The sequence below is a fragment of the Daktulosphaira vitifoliae genome, unplaced genomic scaffold (genome assembly GCF_025091365.1).
Source record: "Daktulosphaira vitifoliae isolate Bord-2020 unplaced genomic scaffold, ASM2509136v1 Scaffold_4, whole genome shotgun sequence".
Lineage (NCBI taxonomy): Eukaryota > Metazoa > Arthropoda > Insecta > Hemiptera > Phylloxeridae > Daktulosphaira > Daktulosphaira vitifoliae.
Window position 1 is genome coordinate 7,051,149 of NW_026099575.1, and position 8,722 is coordinate 7,059,870.

At 29.0% G+C, this 8,722-nt stretch overlaps 1 long non-coding RNA gene across 1 annotated transcript; it reads right to left on the reverse strand.

Moving 5' to 3' along the window:
* Nucleotides 1-235: 235 nt before the first annotated feature.
* LOC126906371 (uncharacterized) lies at nucleotides 236-8,253 on the reverse strand. The gene is made up of 3 exons (XR_007704233.1): nucleotides 8,191-8,253; nucleotides 535-885; nucleotides 236-479 (listed from the first exon to the last, which is right to left on the reverse strand). It is a non-coding gene; the product is annotated as an uncharacterized LOC126906371 (long non-coding RNA).
* Between the last annotated feature and the right edge of the window lie 469 nt (nucleotides 8,254-8,722).

The window sequence follows — 8,722 nt, forward strand, 5'->3', positions numbered from 1 at the left end:
AACTGATACTAACAGAATTCTAAAAACCAGAGGCATTATTTGAGAGAAATAAGTTCGCCTTGTACGGTACACGGATAGAAGAATTAAAATGTATTATCTGTTTATATCTGAGCTTATTCCAAATAGTTAGTAAACTTATTAATGTTCTAGTAAGGGATGTGTTATGTTATAGGTTTGTTAATTCATATTAGTAGTACAATAAACGCTTATATAAAAAAAATTTTCGGTGGTAGGATTGGACAATTTATTAAATTTTAAATAAAAATTCATGACACATAAATTTTTTTGATGACATATTTTAGCTTAGCGTTAGGTAGACAACCTAACAAAAATGTTAGGTTGTCGTGATGTAAATTTCGATTTTTTAGTCAATGTGATTGAAGAATTAGTTCCACATTTTAAATTGACGTCAATAATGTTTGTACACTCTGAGAAAATTTTTGTGGGCGTCCTTGTTGACAGATTATCACTAGGTATAACTGAATAAAAATAAAGATAACTTTGTCAGCTTTTTATAATTTTTTGAAAACTCACTTCGGTTGTATAAATATTCCATTATTCGATGTAATATTATGATAATCCCAAAGTAAATCCTTAAGCCATAATGACACAACACGAGTACTATGACAAATATAGAAATTGTTGACGAATTTTCATACGACAGTCAACGTTATTCACTGATTTATCGTTTGACGAAAAATAATTATTTACGATGCACATCAATAGAGTATTAATATGGATGCGCATGTACAATAAAACAGAGTACGTGGTAAAAATGCTACTGTGTAGGCAATGACAGTTAAAACTTAACGAATGTCAATGTAGTGATCTGTATTCAATGTTCATTTACAGTCAAAAATTATCTCTTGATAAACCGTTGGTGGCCTATAAAAGAAATTGTTGTTATTAGTGCTATACAATTTGTTTTAAGAAAGTGAAATATGATAAATAATAGCCGACAGCTGTTGGGAAATGTATATTTTATTTTACTATGACTAATACAGACATACGTAGTTTTATTGTGTCCCGCTACTGTTTTTTATTATTATTGTTACCACATTATTCAAATAATGAATAAATCAGAAAAATAACACTGTTTGAAAAAATGAACTCGGTAACGTTTGAATTTTTTCCTTTTGATAATATAAAAATTCATCTAGACAAAGCGCTCTCCGGAAAAACAAAAATAAAATAATTTAAATTGACGTTCATCAAAATCAAAACTTTTTAGGGAAATTGAACAAAAAAAAAAAACATTACGGCACATTAATCGTTAATTTCAGATTGTCTCGTAGCATCTAATAAAAACAATCAAATCAATAGAATCGTTTCTTCCGTTCTGATAAACTCGGAAGAAGTTGTTCTTAAATTTTGCTTTGAGTTAAAAGATAAATTACACTTATTTATTTGTGCATTCGCACTTTAAACGCGCTTTTAATTTTCGTCAACTCATTTCGAAAAAAGTTAAGTAACAAATTAATTGAATAAAAACTTTTGCTGGAATAATATTTCCTAATTTACTAGTTTTGTTATTCCATCGGCATTTTATTGCGGTAATTGATAAACCACGGCACTTTATTGTTATTGACCCACAAACATTAGTCAATATTAAATAACATTTACCTATCCAATCCACTCGAGACTAGTCTGGTTAGCCACGCCAATAAAATACTTCTTGCAACGCTGATAAGTGTAGGGTCGCCCGTTAAAATATGTTATTATTTGCTATCTTCTATGACACAGGATCATCCTCACATCTATATATATATATATGTGTATATTGATCGACTCGACTTACGGATATTAAATATTATTTACACACATTAAGCGGGCACGTATGCCAAGAGGATATATAGCACAAAGTGACGATATAATGGAGTAGCACACCACTTGAAATTTGGCACCCCAGACATAAGAGTGTAATATAAAATCTCATATGGACATGCGAGGCTTGCAAAAGGTAGCGGGTTGATAATGACGCATCATTTTACCATCAGCCAATAGATTATTGTCCACGGGCCGAATAGGCTACGTTGATGTAATTATCTTGTTGACGTACGGGCCCGGCTCACATGTCTTGTCGTTAACGTGAGCGAACACACGTGAGCTCTGCGATTTACCGGATCTTAATGAAATCCTTTCGTCGAAAAAATAAAGATTACAGCCAAGAGTTTCAAGACAGCTGACAAACAGATGAAAACGAAATATGCACGATAATCCCCTTCTCCTAGAGACTCGGAAAATGAAAACGCCCCTTAAACTAGATAATCCTTTAATTGCTTTTATGTGTTCCATCAGACGATTTAATGCAGACTGCGTTAGATTAATAGATATGGCTTTAAACTTTAAAAACTCTGTGCCGGGTTTTCTATGCACAATGTGCGCGCATAGGATGCACGAGATTGCAAGAATACTTCTAATGCAACACAAATATAGCTGTTATTTGACCAACCATAATTAAAAATGTCGACTGCCGACTTCATCATGCACTCGTGAAAAATAACAGATTTCATACAGCTTGTTATGAAAAGAAAAACAAAACTAGGAAACCAAACATTTTACTCTGTAAAAAATGAAATTTGGAAATGTAGTCTCTGTTGAATATAGGAATAAAAGTTATTTAGTTTTCCAATAATTCGTTAGAAAATTAATGTTTTTTTTTTGGTTTTCGGTTTTGGATTAATTAATGGAGTAATTCTTTTACCATTGACCGCTTCATAGTCAAAATATAATAATTATATTAAGTATCATTTTGATTTTTTTTTTTTGTTACATATTTTTTTCAATTATATTTATCAAAATAATGAATTTTTTTTTTAATTCTGACACGGCCCGCGTCGCTTCGTTATACACGATGCCCCGCGACTCGTGCCACCTTTATCAGCCGTCGCCCTACTATGAGTATTTGACTGACCAACACCGCGTGATATACGCTACGGTGCAAAGTCCAGCAAATGCCGCACGGCCGACGACGACCCGCCGCAAATGGTGCGGGAGTCTTCCTCCCGTTGTGAAAGCGACAACGTCGACAGCCGAACCGCACCCGCGCACCGTCGTCTACAACGCTGCTACCCATTTTGCCGTCCAAGGATTACGCCGAACATCGCGTCGTCGACGCCAGCGAAAGTGCCGCGATATTATGCGAAGATTATTATTACTGTGTTAATCTTTTTCGGTTTGTTTTATTTTTGTTAAAATAATCTGTTGTCGCTCATTTAATAAACGGCCCACGGGTCTCTACCCTCAAAAACCAGTGTCGACCACATTTTTGCGACGTAAGTCGTGTCAATTCATTCCTTATATCCCTATACATTATAAAGGTGTATTTTTTCAAGTATCAACATAATTAATTACCATTACACTTTACGCCTAGACAGATGGAGATTACATCTGAAAAATGTCTAGTAATAAGAATATCAGCCACCACGCCTCAACATCAGTCAATACTTTAAATTGTTAATGACTTCTAATATACTGATCTGAAAGTCAGTACCGACCAATCATTTTTTTAACTGTGACATTATCTAATAAATATATTAGTTAAATATGTATGCTACCATTTGCAAAATTAAGGTTGACATGCTTACAGTGTAAGGGATAAATTTCAATAATACCTTATGATTGGTAAACTAAGAAAAACATGCAACTAAAAAAAAAAACCAAAATCAAAATTCTCAACTTTCTTTTTCTACCTATTAAGTGGTCAATAATAAAACTCACTGTGAAGTTCATGACAAAACCTATTTATTTCTAACTTTATTTTCTTTCGCAATCTTTATATTATGAGAAAGCACAAATGAATCGTTCTCGTTTCTTTTTATGTTATGAATCAAATAAAATGTGTTTTGTGGTGACTATTTTTATTACATTTGAACTTTTTATTTGGTCTGTTAGAATCAATAAAAGAGTATTTTTACGCCGTTACTCAAATTGTTTTATTATTAATTTATTTTTTAATGTAAAATTTTTAGGAGAATCGTGACTTTTTTTTAAATTTAGAATAATATGCAACTTCAACCAAATAGTTTTAAACTCCAATTATAAACTTAAAATACAAAAGTTTTAAAGTTTTAAAGTATTTCTACAGAAAATTATAATGAAACAAACTGTTCGCGATTCCGTTCAATAATTCGCTAAGTATTAAATTGCCTCCAGTAATATTTCTTAAAATTTTTTTAATTTATAAAAAAAAATAACAATTTCTCACTTTAATATTTTATATTTAAGTGTTTCAATAAACAAATAACTATCCTACGTATATTAAAAATAGTGGTTATTTATTTTATCTATTGTAAGTTACACATCAATTATTGATGCAATTAGAAATTGTTTATTGTCCGTAAAGTATGTACAGTTAAATTATCAAATATTTTGAAATGACTTACTGAATGACGTAAGTCAACAAAAGTATTTTCTTTAAAAGTAGATTAAAAAATGAAAATGGAACAAAACTATTATTGTTATTTTTTCTATTCTCAATTCGCAGTTTGTATGCTTCCAACAAAGAATTGTATGATTAATATGAAATGAACTGTTGTTATGCAGGTTTTATTAATGCACACACAATTCACTTAAACTTGTAACTCATTGAAAAGTTCCGATATTTCTCTTTTTTAGATTTCTGACTAAAAGTACTGGATCTTAATCAGACTAAAAATATAAAATTACTGATTCCAGTTTCAGTGTTTAGACTCAGATTATTTAAATTTTAAAGCAGAAAGAATCTATAGAAACAAAGTTGTATTTTACAAATGTTCATTCTTAAGGACATTTTTATAGGCTTAATTCTTGGAAAAGTTATTTATTTTTGTATTTAACCCTGTGACTCTGACCTAAGATATTGATTTTACTCATTTTTAATTTATACAACTACTCGGTTTGGGGTTGTTGTGCAAAATACTACTCAATCTACTCCTACATAATTTTCTCTAAAAATAATAATATATAACTAAAAAATTTAATTCGTGGTAAAAATTTGTTTTTACTCAATAATGAAATACTTACACGTTAATCGATTCAAGAATTTTATTTTAAAACCAATAATAAGTAAAAAAAAAAAAATGTGTGTATATAAATTCTGTATTTATAGTTTTTACCGAGAAATAAAATATAAATTTTAATATCTTAACCCTCTAAAAACTCTTAAATATCACAAAATATATTTCAGATACCAACCAATGAATTATACAATTCATATAACCCAACCTGGAAAGAATCCACTCCGGTCCCAGATAAACAGTTAGACTTTGCCAATATTTCCACCTTCATATATAGTTTTTGTTTCGAAACAAAAGTTATCTGTACTTTACTGTTTTCCGTAAGTGTAACATTTATTGACTCGTTAAAATCACGTGTACACATTACTTTGAAATCAATTTCAATACGTACATGACCAATCACGTAGCTGTTAGTACAACATAGTGGCTGTCAAACAGCTGTCTATTGGTAAAGAAAACAAACACTATTTGCTTTTGCCCTACTAAAGTAACAAAAGATTATGCTCTTAATCAACAAAGGTTTTGACTTCAATGACATCTATGTAGTCGCATTAAAAATTTAAGATTATTTTTAACTAAATTCTTATAGTAAAAATGCAAATATTATATTATTAATTCAAATGAAGTTTAGCTAGAAACTGGTCGATTTAACTTAAAGCTTCTAAAACGTTAAGTATAATATTTATGTACAAACTTCCCAGTGTCTTGTTTATTATTATTATTTAATCATTTATTAACAAAAACACCTTACTGGATACGTTTGTATTGCATGAATTATTAGCAAATATTATTTGGGTGTTGTTTGAATTTAATTCAAAATTAACTGTCACGAAAATTAACTTTTTACCTAGGTTTGTTTCTTATATCGAAACTTTATGCAAACTGATTTATTTTTATTCAAAAACGATAGCGCATTGCTGTGTTATATTATCATGATACACTAAAATATACGTCACATGCAGCTTTGTTTAATGGTAAAGTAAACCTAGAAGAAAAATATAAAATATCGTTGTAGAAGTTTTATAACGCCAAAACTTAGGTATTGAAAAAATAATAATGTTTGCATGCATGTGCCTTGTTAAGAAAACAAATACTCCACTGCTTCTTACAATTGTACTCTGTGTGCAACATTACTTCTCTGCAGTTGTTAAATAAACTCNTGTACTCTGTGTGTAACATTACTTCTCTGCAGTTGTTAAATAAACTCCTAAAGCTAACTTTACACCTCGACGTCTATGTGTAATTGATTAAATCTTTTAATGATTTAACTTTAAATTTTTTATTATGTGCAAGGTCGCATTTTCTAAATCGTTAGGTAGTTATATATTCATCTTCTTGTAGATATTTTCAGATTAGTTTTCATGAACATAACGTCTATCAAATACTGAGGAGTTCAAATTGTACCGTAAATGTTTAAGTATATCCAACCAATTATTACAGCTCTTCAAATCTCAATTCAAGTGTTTGACGTTTGAAAAAATTATAAACAATTAATATTCTACCATTAATATTAATTAAATTTAGTTTATTATTATTATTATTATTATTACTTTTTTTGAATATGAACCCAAGTCAAACAGTCACACAAACCATTTTCCTTGATTATTTCGATTCGCTTCAACGTCAAAATTATATTTGTGTTGATGCCTCGAGGCTTCATATTAAGGCTGTAATATTTGAGTTGAATATTTTATCAAGAGTCAAAATTTAAAATTAAATTACGTTAAATTTGAATGATTAAGAGTTTAAACAAACCGCCAGACGCAAAGATTCTTTGAACGTTTAAACTTTAACAGAAACTTCATTAAATAAAGAAAAAAACATTCAATATGTTTTGTACCTTATACTCGCATACCGTTACTCCAAGTCGAATTTATTGGACTCCTAAAGAAAATATTAAATTTTATGGCGATATTACATTTACCGACTGTGAATAATAACAGGCTCGAAGAAGCCTTTTGAGACATTTACACAATATCAAAAACAGTTTCGAACACACCCCTTTAAGTGACAGCTATCTCGCTTTTTTCGTTAAAAATATATTAAAAATGACCTATGACCATAATACTGAGATTTTAAAATTCTATGTGAACGTTAATAGAAACGATAGAATTCACAATAGAAACCCATTTCCTTACTTACTGGACACCCTATACAGGGTGATCAAAATCTGGTAAGACACTCATTTTCTCAGAAAATATTGACAATTTTTAATTTTATTATAGAGAAAAAATATCAAGTTCAAAAAATTCTACTATTATATGTAGTCAAACTATTATTTTTTTCGTCCCTTCAAGGATAAAAACCCTTATTTATAACTTTCTTAAATGGGAACTCCTATTTTAAAATTTATAATATTATAGAAAAAAAAATTACAAACAATTTTGTTTTTATAATTTTTTTTTATAAGATTAACCGTTCGTCCGTTACAGCTTGTTAAAGTTAAGTAATTTTAGGCCAAATTTCTATTGTAATTTTACTGTATTAAATACAGAAGTCATTATTTTTATTTGCTGTTGCATAAACCAAATTTTATTGATCAAGTTATGATAGGTAAATGAGGTATAAAAATTTACTACGCACTAAATGAATGATAACAATAATAGATTCAAACCGGATTTTCGGTGTATTATTAATAGCTAAGTCTATGGTTTTGTAAGACTAAAGGATCTAATAAAATACCGGTTGCACTGCCACCGATATTATGAAACGTAATGAATGACAATATTTTTTCTGGAGTCAACATCTTTAAACAATTATATAGTGTAAACGGTTGTTCGGATAAAAAAAATTATAAGAACAAAATTGTTTGTAATTTTTTTTTCTATCATATTATCAAATCAAAAATAGTGATTCCTATTTAAACAAATTATAAATAAACATTTTTATCTCTGAAGGGATAAAAAAAAAATTTATTTAACTTTATATTATTGTAGAGTTTTATAAACTTAATAATTTTTCATTTTACAAAAATTTTAAATTCTGAATAGTTTGAAATGGTATTTAATTTATTTTACAAATTAAAATAATTGGTTTTGATTACAATTTGTTAACATTTAGAAGTATTTATTCGTTTCTGTATTAAACAACAATTTAAAAATATATATAAATATCAATATATACAACAATAAAACATATTCATTTCTATGTACTATTTAGTATGTGTACGATTAGTGGTATTGATATTTCTAACCTTAATTTCAGTTGTATTGGTGATGAATTGTTCGTTGATGTAGGAGTTCTAATATAGTTGACANAGGTGATGAATTGTTCGTTGATGTTGAAGTTCTAATATAGTTGACACTTGTGTGTATTTATTCGCTGTTCTCTCAAACATTGTTTGTTGATATTTCCATTTTATTTCTCATGAAAAATCTTATTGTTACTAGTTAATTTTTATTTAGAGAGAAAGAAAAAAAAAACGTGTTCATTTTTTTATAATCAGATATCATTTCGTATTTCATCTCTTTTTAAAACATAACCAACCAACTATTTTATCTTCTTATCACTTTGTTAGGCATGACAACATTTTTCCAGCGCCGCCACCACATAACGCGAATGCAAAAGTCCCACACGATGTTGCCGCATATTATACAATAATACGAGTAATCATACAATAATAGTACATTTACAACATTTCGTCTAAACTGTACCATTACAACAGATTTTGATCACCTTGTATAAGTTGTACTCACATCATTTAAGTTTAATTTCAATATCAAAAG